At 32.6% G+C, this 19,707-nt stretch overlaps 1 pseudogene; it reads left to right on the top strand.

Moving 5' to 3' along the window:
- Positions 8,510-11,080, top strand: LOC107620096 (annotated as a pseudogene).

Genomic DNA, 19,707 nt, shown 5'->3' with positions numbered 1-19,707 from the left:
ACTAATGATTCCTTTGGGAAAAATAGAGACCTGCATCTGGTACGTGGGAATAGCAGCTGCAATAGAATTAACCAAGCAGAGTCTACCAGCCCGATTGAGTAAACTCCATTTCCAGCTTGCTAGCCTACTCCGAATCTTATCTAGGACACCATTGAAAGCTAAACGAGTCACCCTAGAATGGCTAAGGGTAACTCCAAGATACATGCCCAAGTCCTGGACAAATCTGATAGAGGATACCGCAGTGAAAACCTCTTTCCTTGTTGCAGAGACATTCTTGGAGCAAAGCGCTTTAGACTTCTCCACATTAATCTTCATCCCAGATGCTTTGCAAAAAGTCTCTAAAACCAACATCACATTTTGCACTTGTCTCTTTGTAGCTTTACAGAATAGAAGCAAGTCATCTGCAAACATTAAGTGGGATATTCTTGGTCCCCCTCTAGAAATAGCAACCGGCTCCCACAAGCCCAAATCAACCTGATGACTAATAAAGTATGCCAATCGCTCCATACACAACACAAAAAGATAGGGTGACATAGGATCTCCTTGTCTAAGACCTCGGCTAGGAGTAAAGCCATTCAGACTATTCCCATTCCAAAGAATAGATAAGGAAGAAACAGTGACACAATTCATAATCAAATTAATTGTAGGAATAGGAAAACCAAAGCTCTTAAGGATATGAGCTAAAAACCTCTAGTCAACTTTGTCATAAGCTTTCTCCAGATCAATCTTAAAGGCCAGTGTGCCTTTCTTTGATTTAGTCTTCTTCATAAAGTGGAGAACTTCTTGAGCAATAATGATGTTGTCAGGAGTTCCTCGTCCCGGAATAAATCTTCTTTGAAGCGGGCCAACAATCTCCGCAAGATGAGGACGAAGCCTATTAACAAGGACCTTTGTGATGATCTTGTAAACTACATTGCATAGGCTAATCGGCCTGAAATCTTTCATAGATACCGGTGATTCAACCTTTGGAATAAGAACCAGTAAAGTCTCCAACATTCTCGGATCAAGAGTAACACCGGAGAATGCCTGCTTAACCATCTTCCAAACATCAAGACCAATGATCTCCCAATATTCTTTGAAGAAGAAAGCTTGAAACCCATCAGGACTCGGAGCTTTAAAAGAGTTCATGTGAAAAACAGCTGTTCTGACTTCCTCCATAGTAACTGGTGCCGTAAGATTATTGCAAGCTTCCTCATTCAGAGAAGGAAGAGGCACATCACCCAGGCAACCCAAATCAACATCATCCAAATGACAGAATAAGCTTTTATAGAAAGACTCTGCTTCTTGACTCAGAACCTCTGGATCAGTTTCCCACACTCCATCCTTGAGAAAAAGGCCATGAATCTTATTATGCTTCCTTCGCGCAAGAGTTTGAATATGAAAGAATTTTGTATTCCTATCCCCGAACCTTACCCACTGCTCTTTGGACTTTTGGAACCATAGGAGCTCTTCTTGTACTAGAGTATTATTATAATCATCAAGTAACTGTTGTTCTTTCTGGCGCAAATAAATACTATCCACCACTTCCAAACGCTTTTGTAAATAATTAATCTGCTGCTCTAATTCACATTTCTTAACAAAAATATTACCAAATACCTTCGAGTTAAAATCTAGTGAATTCTTCTGTACTTCCGAAAGCTTGCCATGAATCCCTCTATTACCAGACCACCATGACTGATTCACAATATCCCTATACCCAGGATGAGTAGCCCAAGCAGCAATAAATCGAAAAGGTCGATTCCCTTTAGGCTGAGGACGACCTTTACAACGCACCAGAATAGGACAATGATCAGACTGAAGCCTATTTAAAACTTCTGCATAAGCCTCTGGAAAGATAGATAACCAACTACTATTTATACAGACTCGATCAAGCTTTTTTGCCACGTCAACATAATTTTTCACCCTTTTGTACCAAGAAAACCGCCTTCCAATAGTCTTCAGATAAAACAAACCACTGTTACATCAAATTCCTTCAAGTTCTTTCTTTCTTTCTTTTTTGGGTAAAAAAGAAATCAGTCATTACTGATATATGATATAAGAAGAATGTTGAAATTGATTATGAGATCTACTAATTATTGTCTCAATTAGAAGTTCACGTGGTTCTCATTCTTATTAATTATTATGATATTAGTATGGCTTAAATTTCAGATTGCCGCAAAACGTGGAAAGTACGAGTATAGTTGTACTCTTTAAGGAAGGAATCCTTGGTTTCATTGTTAAAGATTGTTCATGAAGTAAGGTTGAATTTATTGTTTGTGGTATCAATTGGATTCTTTAAATATAGGTTTGTGACAAATTTATTAATTTATCTTTATGTTTTCCCAATTTGAAACATTTTTCTATAGATATGGTTGTTTGGAATATTAGGTAATCAATAAAAGTTGTGCAGTATCTATGGAAATACATGACTAAGGTAATTTAGCAACTAAATTGTTTGAACATTTACTTGCCTAACATTATGTATTGTTACTTCTGAAATGGAGCTTCAACTGATAGTAAGCTAGAGGTTTTCAAGTCTTTATTCAATGAATTGAAGCACCCTATATTTTCTGATTACATCTATTTTTTTTGTTTAATCAAAATGGTTGACTTAGCTATGCAAATAGAAAAGTTTACAATTTCAGTATTACTTAACAAAAGCATAAAACCTGAGCAATTCATACTACCTGTTCTCTTTTGTTATTCTATAAACTTAATTGAGGGGTTTCGTTTTCTATTTCCAATTTACAGGATGATGAATTCGATGAATTTTACTTCCAAAAGAAGTACATTGAAGGTAATTCTCCATTATAAATAAATAATAATATTGGATCTTCTAAGTTTCTCCCTGTTTTTAAAGAGGATATAGTATTGTCTCTTCCTTAAGAAATTATGCTTTCTCTATGTTAGGAAGATGCAAAAGGATTCAAATCTTCTCATGTTTTAAGTTGTGTTTCAATCTCTACCATTAAAAGATAAACATTTAATTTTAATCAATGGCCAGGATTGAAACATGACCACCAACATGAAAAGACAATAGCATGAGAAGATCCAAATGCAACAAAACAAAAAATAGAAGGAAAGGAAACAATAATGTGTACTAAAGTGTTCTAAGTGTAGCACCTGTGATGCACGAACGAGATAGTTGCGAAATCATTGAAAACTTTTGAAGTGGTTATCTGGTCATCTTTGACATATGTTTGATTTCCTGCATTTTGATTATTATACCACCCACAAATTAGGACTTAAAGGTGCCTTTTAGCATTATTTCAATTATTACTTTAATGCATGTTGGCATGTGTGGTTTAGATGGGAAAAATGACATATTGTAATGGAGAAAATGGTAAATCGATAACCATTTATGAATTTGTCAAATAAAGGTTAGTTCTTTCCTTTGAAAAATACTGTACAGAGTTGTTGTCCAAGATGTCACCTTCTGTTCCAATTTGATCTTTGTTTTTTGATCCACATGTTAATAAATTTGAATTCTGAAACAAATTAGAGCATAGAAAATGCCATATTTTATGAGTAGCAAGTGGAACATTGACGAGTTATTTTTGTGATACAGATGGAGCATAGAAAAATTGATTTTGATGTCAATAATTATGGTGAGGAGGATGAGGAGAAACAAGGAGAAGAGGGAAAAAATGGATACGAGGGAACAACTAAGGAAGACCAAAGTGGATGGAATAATGATGAGATGAAATAACTTGAGAAAGTGTATAAGGATCTTCATCACCAGAAGCTGTAAGAATTATTAACCTTTTATTCTTAAACTTCAAATTAATTTTGGACTTTTTTTTGGTTAGATATTGTTCTCTTGAAGATATTTAATTCATATGAGAGATTGATTCATTAGCACATAGATTTATTTTCATAATTTTATAAATAAAGTGATAAGTCTGTGGCTATATAGCTTTATTCATTCATTCATTCATTATTGACAGAGGGGATGAGATCCTTTTGATTGAGTCCATTTTAACTAATTGCGCATAAATTGCATGCTCTATAAAATTAATAAACAATTTGATTTAAGTTTTCAAATGATATAATTTTCAACTTCGTGATATCCTTTGGTGTTGATTTTAAATTAAAGAGATGGAAATTGACTTGAAATAACATCCATCTTTTGTAGCTGGACAGGAAAGGTTTAGCACTCTGGTGAGTGCTTATTACAGAGGAATGCAAGGAATCACTCTTGGTAAATTCTAAATTGATTTATACATGACTTTATGGAAAATTTTCAAAATAATAATTAGCATTAATACACTCTGAGTAACTCCATACTTGCATGGATGTTCTTTGCATTTTTTAGTTTAGAAGGATGCGATATAGAAAAAATTTTAATTTAGAACTAATCAAGAATTACATTTTTATTGTGAAGTTTGGTGGAAAGTAGTATTAGCCCTTGGTTTTAGAAAAGAGTAAAGAAATTGGACATATTCTTAATCTTTGTTGTGATTTGTTATTGTAATGAAAGCTATTGCAAAACTATAAAGCAGGAAAGTTAAAAATTGAATGTAAGCAGCATAACTTGAAAATCATTTACACCTCTCCTATTAAAGCAAAGTTTGTAATTACTAAGTTTCTTCTAGCAATGTCATTTCATTTTAGAAACCTACATTTATGTCACTTTGAGTGGTAAAATTATTGAAAAGTTAGAAAAAAAATTTAAAAATGTTGTCTTAAGGTTTGCGTAAGTTTTATTTTATGATAAACATTTGAAATTGGATTAATAGAGTTTGATGAGGTTGACTTGAATTTTAAATTATAAAGTTCGCAAGGCTGTACTAGGTAAGCATTCTCTAATTCATGATTCACAATAATGTTTTCATGTTCTTTTGAATATTTTTTTTCAAGCTTTTCAATATTAATTTTCTGAATGAAACTGTCCTTTTCCATTCCTTCTTTGTGTTTATGTTCATTTGAAGCATTAAAAGATAGAGACTAATAATCCAAAAGAATATATACTTTAAAATACAGAATTTTACCTTCACTTGGCCAAATCTACAAAGTAGGAATAGTTAGCATTTTATTTATGAGTTCTAGCATTTATTTTCTATTGTAGTTCATTAGACATATTAGTAAGATGAGTTTAGTTGCAACTCATACTATCTTCACATTAATGGATATTTTTTGTCAATTTCAAACACTTTAGTAAATTTTTACAATAGATCCAGAGTCAAACTTGATAAGAGGGATTAATTTGATAGTTGACCTTATGTGATGATTACAATTTTTTTCGTGAATTATGTACATAAACCAATTCTTTAATATACTCTAATTAGTGAAATCATTATTTTGTTGCTTTTTTTAATCTTTGAAGTCTATATTACTATTATTTTAATTGACATCCATCATGAAAGGACATACCACTAAACCCAATTTAATTCAATCTAACCATGGTTGATTTTTCTAATTTTGATTATTTTATATAAGAGATGTTGCTGAAAAATACTTTGCTTTCTAAAATTGTCAGAGCTCAGCAAAGAGGATTATCAGGTGTAAATATCAGTATATAATTTTGTTTTTGAATGAATAATTCTTAGTTCTTTAGCTTCATTTAGAGATTTTATTAAAGGATTTAGTACAAATATCCAATTCTAATTATCTTACTAAATTTTTTAACTTTTTATTATTTTTGTTTTAACAGTGTTTACCATAGATGTATTCTTATTAAACTGTGGATTTTAATTCTTATTAAGCTTCATGCTTGGCTGATTATGAGAACAAATGAGGCATAGAGTATAGTTGCGAGAAATTGTGTTCCTGAACTTATGTCAATTCTAATTATCTTACTAAATTTTTAACTTTTTATTATTTTTGTTTTAACAGTGTTTACCACAGATGTATTCTTATTAAACTATGGATTTTAATTCTTATCAAGCTTCATGCTTAGCTGTTTATGAGAACAAATGAGGCATAGAGTATAGTTGCGAGAAATTGTGCTCCTGAACTTCTAAATTTGTCGATATTTTTGAGAAAGCTAAAGATTTTTTTTTTAATTAATCACATTGAATGTATGGGTTTTATGTGCTGATTTTAGATTATTGTCAACTCATTTTTTTTCTTTTTGACGTACTGATGAAAATTGTGTACAGTTTAGAAGGAAAAACTTTAGAAGTATGATCTATGTCAAGCATGGAAAATATTTGAGCGACTTAGTTGAAGAAAATGTAACATATGAACATATTTTTTCTAAAGAAGATGAAAAGTGAAGGAAAATTGTTACGCTAGATTGGCTTTGTCTACACTTTTCTTTGTTCTCAAGTTAATATTTGTTTAGTGCAAAGTTCATTAACAAAATTTTTTTGTATACTATGACCTAAATTCTAAATGCCATTATATGATTCATGTAGTGAGTTTTACATACTAAAAAAAAGGTTGTGCTCTCATGAACAAAATTGTACTTAAATTGTCTACTTGCTTCTATTTAATAGCTTATTTAAAAATAATTTATATATTTTTAGTTTCAAGATTTGTAATTCCCATTTTCTTTATTGATTTGTTCGCTTATTTTAAAATTATGCGTATTGAATTTGACAATGTTTAGCATGATAGTAAAATTATGAAAGTTATTAGCCAATTAAAGGATAGACATGTGGATTCAAGTTTTTTAAAAGTAAAGAAGGATATAGCAGAATAAAGAGAGATATACATATTCATCCTTAAATATATATTAACAAATATAGGAATGACAAATATTCCTGTAAAAGAGCATTGTAATTCCTCTATATCTCAGTAAAGGAGATTTTTCAAAGGCTATAATTTCAAAAAAAGTCCAAGGAAAAATGTCCTTTTAATATTGAAGTGTTTAGCCAAAAGAAAATATACAAAGAATAGTACAAAAAATAGGTCTTTTATACAAAAAAATGTAAATGGATAGATATTTTTTTATTAGTAGCTATGATTTTTTTTATCATTTTTAATTTAAATTTATGCTCTAAATGATGTATCTGTTTGAGGTCATGGAAGCAGTTGATTTACTCATGGCCAAATCCTATTTTCAAAAACAACAATAATTGTCAATTTGACAATGAAATAACTAAGGCTTTTTCTTTCCTTTTCAATTTAATAAGGTTTTTTGTTTTATATATTTTGTCTATTATAGTTTTATTTAATTATTTAAATTTTATGGAAGTTACTAATTACTCAATACTTCATGATACAAATATAAAAGAAAAAGTATTCTATATTTTCTATTTTAAAGCAAAAATTTTTAATACTAGATATAACGTATTATTGTTGAATTAGTCACTTTTATTACTTTTATTATTTTTAATATTTTTTTTTGAATGTGTTACTTTTTTTATTTACATTTGCAATTTATCCGTGTGTGTGAGTGAAACAAAGGAAAAATACAGTTATGATGTGAATGTAAACTATATTTAAATTGTTAATTAGTGTGAAAAATAAAAGAGCACTATTACTATTTGAGAAAATAATGTAATGTAATTTACTATAGATTAAGTACTATTTTAATTTATAATATTTGAGTTAAATAGTACAAAATTTAGAACATCATTTATATTTTGATAGAATCACTTATAAATAATAATGTAACATAATACTTTATAGCATTTTTTTAATAGTAATATTTTTTGCTTGCTTAACGTAATTTCATAGAGTCATTCGGTCTGAATGCTACATGAAGAACATAAGCCAGATGAAGGAACAGGAAGACCTAGGATGTAGACGATCATAACATGAGTGATTCGGCGGATTTGGATTCCTATCTCCAAGATAATTAAAAAAAAAACGACAGAGACAGAGAAAGGGGGATTCTCTTATATAACACAACACATTATGTTTCTTTTGATACAAAATTTCGAACAATAATATCAATGCTTTTTTATTTTTTATACCAAATTACATTCCAAATATACTTTTTATACCAAATAATATTCCTGTAAACAAAGCACCACACTATTTCCTCCAATACTAAACTCTCCCCAGACCAACACGTCCACAGAGCATACTGTTAGGTTGGCTTCCTCCACAACGACATGTGTCCAGTCCAGTAAGTGTTAGAATGCCTTTTTAAATGAGCTCTCCAAGTAATAGTTCTATCAAGAATGGTTCTCTACAATACAGCAGTTCCATTAGCGACACGGCAACAGTGTTCCCTCCAAAAAAAGGGCAACTTGGTGGGATTCTCGGTGGAACTCCTTCCAATATGAAGTGTTCAGTGATGCACTCTTTCTTCCCGCGCATATTGAAAGAAAGTTCCACCTCGAGACGCAACATAACAGAAGAATTGAAATGACCTTAGGTTACAGATATTTATGGAATATTGAGCGTGTGAGGGTGTTGCTAGCTTGCAGTTTGGCGCCGTCGGTAAGTGTTTGAAAATTGACAACTTTCAGCTCATTAGTGGATTCCCGCTCATTTCAAGGATAGGGATATAGAGAATTGTCTATATATAGCAGGATGGTCAACTTCATATACACAAATAAGTTATAGATCATTATCCTTTGTATCCTAATTTCTACTTACTCAAAATCCTGTTGTTATTGTTTCGAGGCAAAATATGGCTGGAACAGTGGATCTTATTGCTGATCTCAATGCTACCAAGCTTTCTTGGTCATTGGTTGTGGGGGTAGTTCGATTGTATGAGTTCCCGAGTCAGTGGAATGAAAACGAGGTGTTCAGCTTGGAGATGGTATTACAAGATGTGAAGGTAATTTACGAGCAATTCTAATGGGTTGGAAGTTGTATTTTTATGCATTGTAATTTTTTTTTGTTCCTGTTGTTTGGAAAATCTCTTGCAGGGTGATAGGATTCATGCAACCATCTCCAAACCTGCGTTGGAGGCATTCAGACACCAAATAAAGGAGCATGCTATTTACAAAATGCAGAATTTTATTGTTACAACTAATAATGGCAAAGTTAGGACAACTCCACATAAGTACAAGCTCAGTTTTTATACAAAGACTGAAGTGATGCTCTAACCAATTGAGACGTTTGCTTTTAATCCTTTTAAGTTTCGTCCTTTTGCTGAGCTTGAGTCAAATGGTGCCAGTGATGAAAATCTATTGTTTGGTAAGTTCAATCAATTTAGTCTTCATATTATGCTTTTAATGTTATCTCATATGATTTCAAGTAATATATTTTAACTGCAACATTATTCATTGTAGATTACATAGGTGAGGTTGTGGGAAAGGAAGAGGCCAGGGGAATTATCACACGCACAGGTCACCAAAGCAAGCGTATTGCTCTGCAGTTGGAGGACCTAGAGTAATAATATTTAATATTTGAGTTGATTTCATTTTTAAATTCTGTTCCGAAATTCTCATTTTCATGCCAACGTGGGGAGAAGTATTAGTACTCAAACTATGTATGATATTGGTGTTCTCTCTTGGTGTCCCAGCAAGAATAAAATTAAGTGTACATTGTTTGGAGAATTGGTTGACCAAGTGCTTCCACAACTTGAACGAGATGATGGGGAACCTTTCATATTGGTGGTCCAACTTTTTAAGACTAATGTCTATTTGAATTCACTGAATATTCAAAGTGCCTACTATGTCTCCAAAGTTTACTTTAATCTAAATCTGACTGAGATAAATGAGTTCAAGCAAAGGTATAATTACTTGCTAATACTGCATCTTTAACTAACATTTTTACTTGTGTTTCTTATCTAAAAAACCAGAAAAATTTATTTATCGAAACATTTTATGTTATGCATAGGTTGAATAAGGATATTATTTTCCTTCACAACGCATTACTCAACTTCAGATCCAACCTCAATACTCTGCCACGGATGAGATCAATGCAGGCATTGTTCCATTGAAGACTATAGAGGAGGTCCTCAATATGCAACAGGTGAGGTTCTTCTATCATTACTTAGACTAACCATCTTTTAGCTCATTCGTGTGCCATTTGTTAGGAGATGTCATGCTGGATAATTGCCAATATTGTATCTCTAGAGGTGGGAAAAGATGATTGGTGTTACACTTCATGTAAGACATGCCCGAAGAAGGTTGTTGAAAGTAAAGATAGGTATTGGTGTGACCATTGTAGACGTGTAGGCTTCAAGGCTATGTTGAGGTAATTGCTTAGCATACAAAAAAAAATGTGACACTCACCTGACATCAATATTAAAAATGCTGTACCTTGACTGTAGCCTTATTTAGTGGTGTTAGAATTTGCTAATTCAATTCTGCTTCCACGGTGCTACAGGTAAAGGCTACAAATAATTGTTACTGATGGAACTGGGTGTCTAAAGCTCATTGTGTGGAACAAAGAAGCAGAGCAGATGGTGGGAAAGCTTGCTGACAAAGTTAACGAGATATGTGTAAGTCAACTTTACATGTTTATAACCAAGTTATGCAAGGTCAGTTATCTATCTTCCACTAACAACAATTCCTAATGTATGTGTGAAGATGTGGGAAAAGACTAACTCATACCCAAAATACTTGGATAATGTTATTGACAAAAGATTCTTATTCAAACTGAACATTACATACAAGAATATAAATGCCATTGAGGGGGTATACAGTGTAACCAAGCTTTCAGATGAGGACTTCCTCATATCGAGCTTCGGGTGTGCCAGCTCTTCTGTTGAAGCCTCTGTAAGTATAATTTTTGGGAGCATTGGTAAGAGCGAATACTATCTTGGATGACAAAAAAGATTGCCCACAGTTAGAGTATACCTGAAAATGTACTTTCTTGCAGACTTCCCAAATAATGGGTCATACCTCTCTATCTGAGACACAAGATGATAGCAATGCCCACGGGGTAGTTTCTCTTTCGAAGGTGAGATTTATATATATAATGATTGTTAATATTTGTTATGTGGAAAAAATGGTCTGAAAGGTAGATCATGTAAATTGGATATAAACTGATTGTTTAGTTAATGTCAACCAAAGGACTCTGCTGTGGAAATCAATGGTGATAGCTCTTATCAAACTCCAGCAAAGAGGTCATCCCCTGATACAGTTGATGGATACATAGGAGAAGCAATTGTCTCTGCAGATGCACAAGCATCGGCTAACAAGACCTTTAGGTGGTATTCTGAAAAAAAAAAAAGATGGAGTAATTGATCTTTTTATTAAGAAATTTCTAATTGAATGTTATTAGGGGTTATTATGAAGCAGTGTAGTTTGCACTTACATGCATAATGTTATTACCCTTTCATCGTTTTGTCTGTTGATGTTGGAAACCAACCATTAGAAACTGTGGTCATTAGTAATAGATTTTATGGAAGGGCTATGTGTTCCCATCTGCAGTTATTATTATCAATGTGTAACAATTTAAATCTTACAAGTAATCTTCAGTATTGGCAGACTTCAAAGTCTATTTATTGGAAGGCATAAAATTACAAAAATAAAAAAAATAAAGCTGAACATGTCTTATTTTTTTGGCTGAATATTCTACACATTTTTATTTTTAATATTGGGTTAACAATGATGCTTTTCTAAATTATGATCTACTATGATATTTTTCTAAAATGTGGGATAATTTAATTTATGGAGTACAAATTGGAACCGTCCGATTTGTGTTTAAAAAATTAAAAAAATATGGAGTACACAAATTGGACCGTCCGATTTGTGTACTCTAATTTTTTTTAATTTTTTAAACACCTACCAATTTGTGTACCCCAAATTTTTAAAATTTTTTAAACACAAATCAGCGATTTGTGTACCTTCCATAGTTTTAAAATATTCATTTATAACAGTCTCATTAAAGAAGTAATGATTCATGAATCCTGCAATAAGATTTTAAAATCAATTATTAAATATGTATTGTCATATCTAAACAGTCTCTTCACAAATTTATTAAAGAAGCATGCTACTCAATGAGAGAAGGCTTAGCTCTTTATGTCACACAACAGCGAATAAAGAGATAATTTTGTTTAAAAAGTTTATTAGCTTTTGGTTATACATTGAGTTAGATAATTGTTCATACATAACAATTAGAAGAAAGGAAGAGAGAGTGGATATACTCTGCTATACCTGACTTGCAGGTCATGTCAGCATTAATGCTGAATCTCATGAGATTATTTTTCAGCTTTATTGTAACTTCATTTAAAGCCTTCCTCTATTGTAACAAAAGATGCCTTCATATTGCTTCCTATCTTCTCTTTGGTATGACATCTGGGAAGGCTTTACTACTTATCCATTCCTTTTGCATTCCCATATTTCAACATCAATGGGTACAAAATGATTTTTTCTTTATCTAAAACAATATTTAATTACTCAAAATTAGAAAGAAATCAGCAATATATGGAATTACTACATTTAGCTCTAGAGGCTCTGATTTCCTTGACTACAAGTGTAAAGTAGCATATATTCCTCCGTGTATTATTAGGAAACTTCCAAAGTTAACTTAAAAAGATACCTATTATATTTCTTTAGTCCCCTTTCCATTTAAATTAGAGACATAAAAACCTATTCAATGTGGCAGTTGAATCCTTAAGCAGCTTTTCTTCTATAAATAAAGACAAGTGCAGATACCATATCAAGACATATCCTCACCCAAAAAAGTTCATACTCATAACTCTCATATTTTTCTACTCAGTTCCTTCTATAGTGCATCCTCATATTTTACTAAGAATGAGTGATATTCCTCCGCACTCCATTCCCCTCCCTGAACTACCTAAAGAACTTCTCTTGGAAATATTCCATCGCTGTGATGCTTCGACCATTTTGAATGGTCGCATGACGTCTCGCTACTGGAGAGGAAAGCTCAGCAGCTATCACTTTGTCACAAATGTGTCTGAGACATGGAGAAATGATGGAATATCACTAATGCTACATTTTTACTATCCATATTCCATCCTCTTTCATGAGCTCTCTTGACTGGGTCATGATGATGGATGCCTCGACGGGGTATACCAGTCCATTTCAATTCCCATTCTTGCTAACTTATGAAGGTTGGTTCCAACTGATTGGCATTCAAAATGGAGTATTTTGCATCAGATACTCTTCCATGGGACAAAAGAGCTACTTGATAGCTTGGAATCCAGTGAGCCGGAGGTCCAAACTCATCCCAGATCCTGTCTACATCTTTGAACCTGAAATGGCTTATTCATATGCCTTTTCATACTATCCATACACTTTCAACTATGCTATCGTGTATGTGTTCCAACACAGTGATGAAACTACTGCATGCACACTCACCATGTATACCAGCACCACAAGAACTTGGGATGTGGTTTTGCCATGTCCATCATATGTTCAAAGGTTAGATCCAACCTACGTTACACTTGATGGGGTTATTTATTGGCTAACACGCTCATTTGAGGATGTTGAGCAAAGATCCCCATATATTGTATGCTTTTTTTATATTATCTCAAACCTTTCAACAAATTGTCGTCCCTGAACAAGCTTTAGGGCATTGTTACATGCTAATGAATCTTAACCAAAAGCTTTGTCTCGCTTCATCCAACCATAATGAAGAAGACTTCTCCACTGCTATTTGGCATGTTAATGTTACAGAGGAGAAACCAACTTGGACTAGGTTATTTATGTATAATGGGGATGGTCCGCTATTTACTCCAACCAACTTCATTGGTGAAGATATCATACAAATCAAAGAAAGTCATTTTCAAGTTGATGGAGTCGATAAATCAAAATTTTCACACTTCCATATCTGTCGGTATACTCCTATGAACAACAGAAGGAGAACCCTTCATTGGGTAGAATACGAAGATGAAGTCAGACTCAGGTCCATGCATGTGTACCACAAGACATTATATCCAGTGTGATTTCCACCTTTCACATTGGACTTGAAGATTGCCCAAGGTTATAAAATGCTATGTTATGATGGGTCTGAGTTACTGCAACGTTATATGTATTCAACTCTGTTTCACGCTTAAGTATAATGCATGTTTTCTGTTCTAAGTTGCTATTGTGTGGTTTAGGTAAAATCACATAATCTAGGTGCTGATTATTTTTAGTTTAAAAATATATATTACAAGAAGGTATGTAGTGCATGTTCATGTATTGCATGAAGCTATGTATTAGAGGTTATTCTCCATGTCTACTTTGTTACGTTGTATTCTCAAGCTTTGCTTCCTAAATATTTATGTGGCTTATTAAATTTATATAGAACTTGCTTTGAATTAATTTAGCAGTGTTGTTAGTCAAAATTATTGACTTCCCCATGATAGCTAAGCTGAAGGGGTTTTAAAACTACACTTTCTTTACAACTCCATCCTTATTCGTTGAAGTATCTATCCTTCAAATTAATCAGGTTGAACGAACTACCATCTCTTAATAATTATACATCTTATATTAATTATGATTAGATTCTATTGTTTGAAGTAAGGATCCTTTGCTATGCAAGTAACAATGCAATTCAAGGTTAATATTTTTTTTTTACTTTCTCCATTTCTACTCACAAAACTACTATCAAAACTGCCCTTTCTCGAAATTTGTTTTTTAATGGAGAATAACAACCATTGCTAAAATCACATTATATATTAGAATCATTGTAAAATACTTTTCTTTCAAAATAGTTTTATTCAATATTTTTTCATCCACGCACATTTTCTTAATCAATTGAAAAAATGAACTACAAAGAAATTTAGATTTCAAAGTTTTATAAGAGCTACAGGAATAACAGTAATAATCAATAAAATTAGATTAGTCATATTGTGTTTAGTTTTCTGTGGTAATATTCAAATGATGATATCCTTATTTTAGGATATAGAAAAGGTATAAAAATAAATGTCTTATTGGAAGGTAGTTAATTCTAATAATAGCTCTCCAGTTGTGCCTGAACAAACTGATGCCCATAATTAGTTCTCAAATGAGTATCATGATTCTACACATGTGAAGTATCTTTCACAAATGATAAGGTTGAGAGACTATATCAAATTATTGAAGTAAATGGTTCTGAAGAGAAACTTAGACCTTTTTTTCAAATTAACAATTCAAAGGATACTCATATATTTTGTACTGATTCATTAGTCTATGAATTCAAGTGTCCCAAATGCAAAATTTTTTACATTGAACAAAGGTATCTGCATCATGCTTGCAGCCACCTTTTGCATAAAAATGTTTTATACAACATCCAATTATCTCACATCACATGTTTAACTTGACTTGAATTATTTAATTCATGACTTCATGTATGGATGAGCTCATATACATAGGTTTAATCACAAATATTGCCATAATAGAAAGTCATAAATTGTTTTAACTTACTATTCCAAATAATTAGTATGGCTAAATCCATCGAGTGCTAACATAGCATACTATGCACAAATCATTAATCTATTAATTTAATCCTAACTAAAGCAAGCTTTTATATAGTAAAGAAATATTTTATACATGGTTTCAAGCCACCTATTGCAGGTTGGAGTAAATTCATGTCAGCCTTTATAGATTAAATTTGTAACCCTCTTGAAAGGGTGAATATTTTTTTTAATAAATTACTCTTAAGTAATGTCTCGATTTATAACTAATACTCAAATAGAAAAATTATTACCGGATTTTATACTGCTTGATAAAAATTTGGCAAGTAATTGTGAAAAGAAGTTTAGTGTTTTAGATTTGATTTATTAATATTGAATTTCACCAATAATTAAATTCTTAAAGTGTTCTTGACATCTAATTTTAAACTGAATTTGTATCCAACCAAAAAATATTGATAAAAAATAAATTAATTATAAAGTCAAGTAACTATATAAATGACTGAAAATATTTTATAGTTAGGATCTTTTTTTTTTCACGAAAAGATCTTAGTTGGTTTTAAACTAGGAACTTTGCATGCCATTTTCATTTAGTTCACATAACAATAAATAGCATATAAGACAATGAGTGATGTAAAAGTAAATATATAGCATGCAAATCAATGTGTTGATGGATATACTTTACTTGTGACTTAATGTCTGCTGATGACAATTACACCTGCTAGCAGTGTACTTTGTCACATAAACCAAAAAAAAAAAAAATTGGAAAATGTCAATGGAATTTAACAACCAAAAAATGGAAAAAAGTCAATTAACCCGCACAACACTTATACATATTCCTTTTAGGTAGTAAAGCAGGGTTTCTGTTTAATTATAATGGTCTTTGAAAAGCAAGAAAGGTTCCTCAGCTCTATGTATGCCTATGTACTAAATTCTTTAAAAGACTGATTTCTTTGGTGAGAAACAAAGTTTCAAAAAATGTTGGGGATAATGCCAACTTTTGATTCCTCTTCTCCTTTCCTTCCTCAGGATGTAATTCTTTACATCCTAGGAAAAGCTGATAATAGATGTCTCTGCAGATGCAGGACATTGAACAAATTTTGGTGCTCTTCATTGATGGAATTTAAGTTCCTATCTCAGCACCACCTAAATTTTTCACATAATAAACAAGCACTTTTGTTGCATATTTATTTTCCAGAATGGACAAAAGCTAACAATGCAATTATCAGTGTCAATGCTTTAACAGGTGCATCGAAGACATTGTGTCTCCCAACACAGTTAACAACATGCAATGATTTTACCCTTGTGGGTTCTGAGCTTGGGAACGTCTGCCTAACATTTACAGATGGCTGCCGGAAGAATATGGTACTCATCTGGAACTTGCTAACGAGCAGTGTTCGCCACTTACCTCAACCACGGATTTTTAAAGCTCACACATGCATCTCAATCTTTGCTTTCACATACTACCCTTCCACCATGGAGTACTGTGTAATGCATGTGTTCAAGAAAAAAATTGATGACAAAAACATATGGTACACCCTCTGGAACAGCAAGTACCAGCAATGGGAACCCAAGAGAGTTGCCAATGGTGATACTACCAACATCAGTCCTGATTACGTTTCAAAAAGTGGGTTAATTTTCTGGATTAATTTTGGTGGATTAACTTTGGATAAACCACAATCCGTCCTAATATTCTCCATAACCAACTACAACTGGTGTTTAAGTCGAATTCCCAATAAGGCAAAGTCAGATTGTAATGCACTGGTACTACTCAAAGATCAGATTTGCTACATCTCCTATCCAGCTAACATTGATCACTATAGCATATCATTATAGATTCTTCAAATGAAAACAGAAGATAGCTTTCGTTGGAATCCTCTATATGCAGTGGAAACCGTTAGAATGTATGAGCAACCAAAATTATTTTTTGAGGAGGAACTCATTTGCTTAACACAACAAGTAAGCGAAGGATATATTTTTACGAAATAAATTGTGCTTTTAAGATGTTCTTGGGAGCCATATCAACGACGACATTTATATTGGCAGAGCTGGCCAACGCAAATTCAGTTAAAGAGATTCATTCTTCACATGCCAGGGCTGTTTCCTGTTTAGTGCAGAAATTCAAATAGAATGTAAAATACAAAATTATGATTTATGTTCCATGCTTAGTTAGCTTTGATGCTGTTATAGTTTTCATCGTATTAATTTATAGTTTGCTACATACTATATCACTAGGTCATGCCCTGCCTTCAATGAATACGTATATCATTATAGTCTCTTCTGTTGTGGTAAACAATAGCCATTTTCCAGGGTATCTGACCTCCTAAAGTTTACAAAAATTCTGCAAGAAAATAAATAAAGTTGCGCCATAAGTTAGACATACAAAGGTGTTACAAAAAAATTATTTTCATTTGTCTCTACCAACTGAAGTCTATATAAATCTTCAAATCTTTCCCAAATGATACACTCTAATAAGGAGCTAACAGTTGTATAGTCTCAAGTATCCTTTTCACGGAAGGTTTATATTCAAAGAAAAAAAACTCATTACATTAAAAGAATGAAGAATATCCTTTTTTAAAATACCACTAAACAATATCTGCCACCACAAATGCAGCTTGCCTCCAAAAAAGTACAGCTAACATGATCAATTTATTTAGTTTAAAAAATTTTTCTTCCAGAGAAGGCCTGTACCACGCTGATCGAGGCATCCTAACCATGGTGCGACAGTGCACCTTTAGGTGTATCAGAAATTGAAGTCTCCAATAACATGACAATTGACACATGTAAAATAAAAAAATATCAAGCAACCTCCCAAATAATGAAATAGTGGTAGAGTTCTTTCACACCATTGTTACCACAACAACCACACATTCACCATAGAAGGACAAAGATGAATTTGCCATACCAAGGAGTTGACAATGCAAAAGAAGCAAGGCGAAATAGATTGTTCAAGATAGCTGGAAAAAAAGAAAGCTCCATTATTCTATCCACAAAGGTGCCTACAAAACATATCTATACACTTTGGATGAATCAAATTTCATGCTGCCTTCATCATTTGTTTGGCCATTAACAAGACCTTTCTTATCTTATATCATACATTGCAGAGAACTCTGACGTGGGACATCCCATGCTTCAACAACAACATATTGCTACAAAGCATATACCTCAGCATTGTGTTATATTTCTTTATAAAACCAGTAATTTACGTACCCCCAGCCATTGCCAATAAATTCTTTGATTTAATTTGGAACTTCCAATTCTTGAATCACAGAGAGCCAGATGGAATCAAGGTGTATTTTTTTGTTCTTATGATCAGAATTGGGGACTCAAATTTTATAAAGTTTATGATGAATAGTCGTGTTCTTTCCATCAAAGAACAGACCAACTGTCAATATAATAATGAATAATTACAATACCACCCAAACTAATTTCTATATTAACAAATTGGACCACAATTAGCATAAAAATTCTAACATTCTCCCACTTGGTCCAACATTTGTTACGTATAGTTTGTAATTACATACTATGCTTAAACAATTAAGACAAATTACACGAATCATAACGGTAGTTTTTCATTAATCGAGTATTACCTTCTATGTATTACAATGTAATATCTCCTAACTGAATAAACTCTTCATGTGGTATTTCTGTAGGAATAAGCCCAATGCTTATTCTAGGTCCTTCATTGAATTTTATTTGTCATTCTTAATCATGTATGCGCATATATACTGACCAAATGAGAAACAAACAATAACATGAATTTCATATCCAAATATGTCATATAATATAACATAAGTCATATAAGTGACGTTACAGAACATAAACCCATACTAGTAACATGATCCTTAAACAATCCTGGTGGCATGCCTTTTGTCAAAGGATCAGCTATCATCAGTTTAGTACTAATATGCTCTATCTGTACCTCATTAGACCTAACTCGGTCTTTAATGGCTAAGTACTTAATATCGATGTGCTTACTTCGACTACTACTTCTATTATTCTTAGCCATAAATACAGCAGCTGAATTGTCACAATATATTCTTAATGGCCTAGAGATACAATCCATAATCTTAAGCCCAGAGATGAAATTCTTTAACCAAACACCTTGTGATGTAGCCTCAAAACAAGCAATAAACTCGGCTTCCATGGTAGAAGTGGCTACAAGTGATTGTTTTGCACTCTTCCAAGATACTGCTCCATCAGCAAGCATAAAGATGTATCCTGACGTTGACTTTCTAGAATCAACACATCCCGCCAAGTCTGAATCTGAGTATCCAACAATTTCCAAATTGTCGGTTCGTCTATATGTAAGCATGAAGTCTTTGGTCCTTTGAAGGTACCTTAAGACCTTCTTTGTAGCTCTCCAATGGATAATTCCTGGATTACTTTGATATCTTCCTAACATGCTAACAGCAAAAGCAATGTCAGGTCTTGTACAGACCTGAGCATACATTAGGCTACCTACGACTGAAGCATAAGAAATATTTTGCATCTGTTTCTTTTCAAGTTCATTTTTGGAAAATTGATCTAAGCAGAATTTGTCACCTTTCACAATAGGTGCAACACTCGGTGAACAATTTTGCATTTTA

Source organism: Arachis ipaensis, chromosome B10 (genome assembly GCF_000816755.2).
Source record: "Arachis ipaensis cultivar K30076 chromosome B10, Araip1.1, whole genome shotgun sequence".
In the NCBI taxonomy this organism is placed as follows: Eukaryota; Viridiplantae; Streptophyta; class Magnoliopsida; order Fabales; family Fabaceae; genus Arachis; species Arachis ipaensis.
This window is presented reverse-complemented; position numbering and strand designations above follow the sequence as displayed.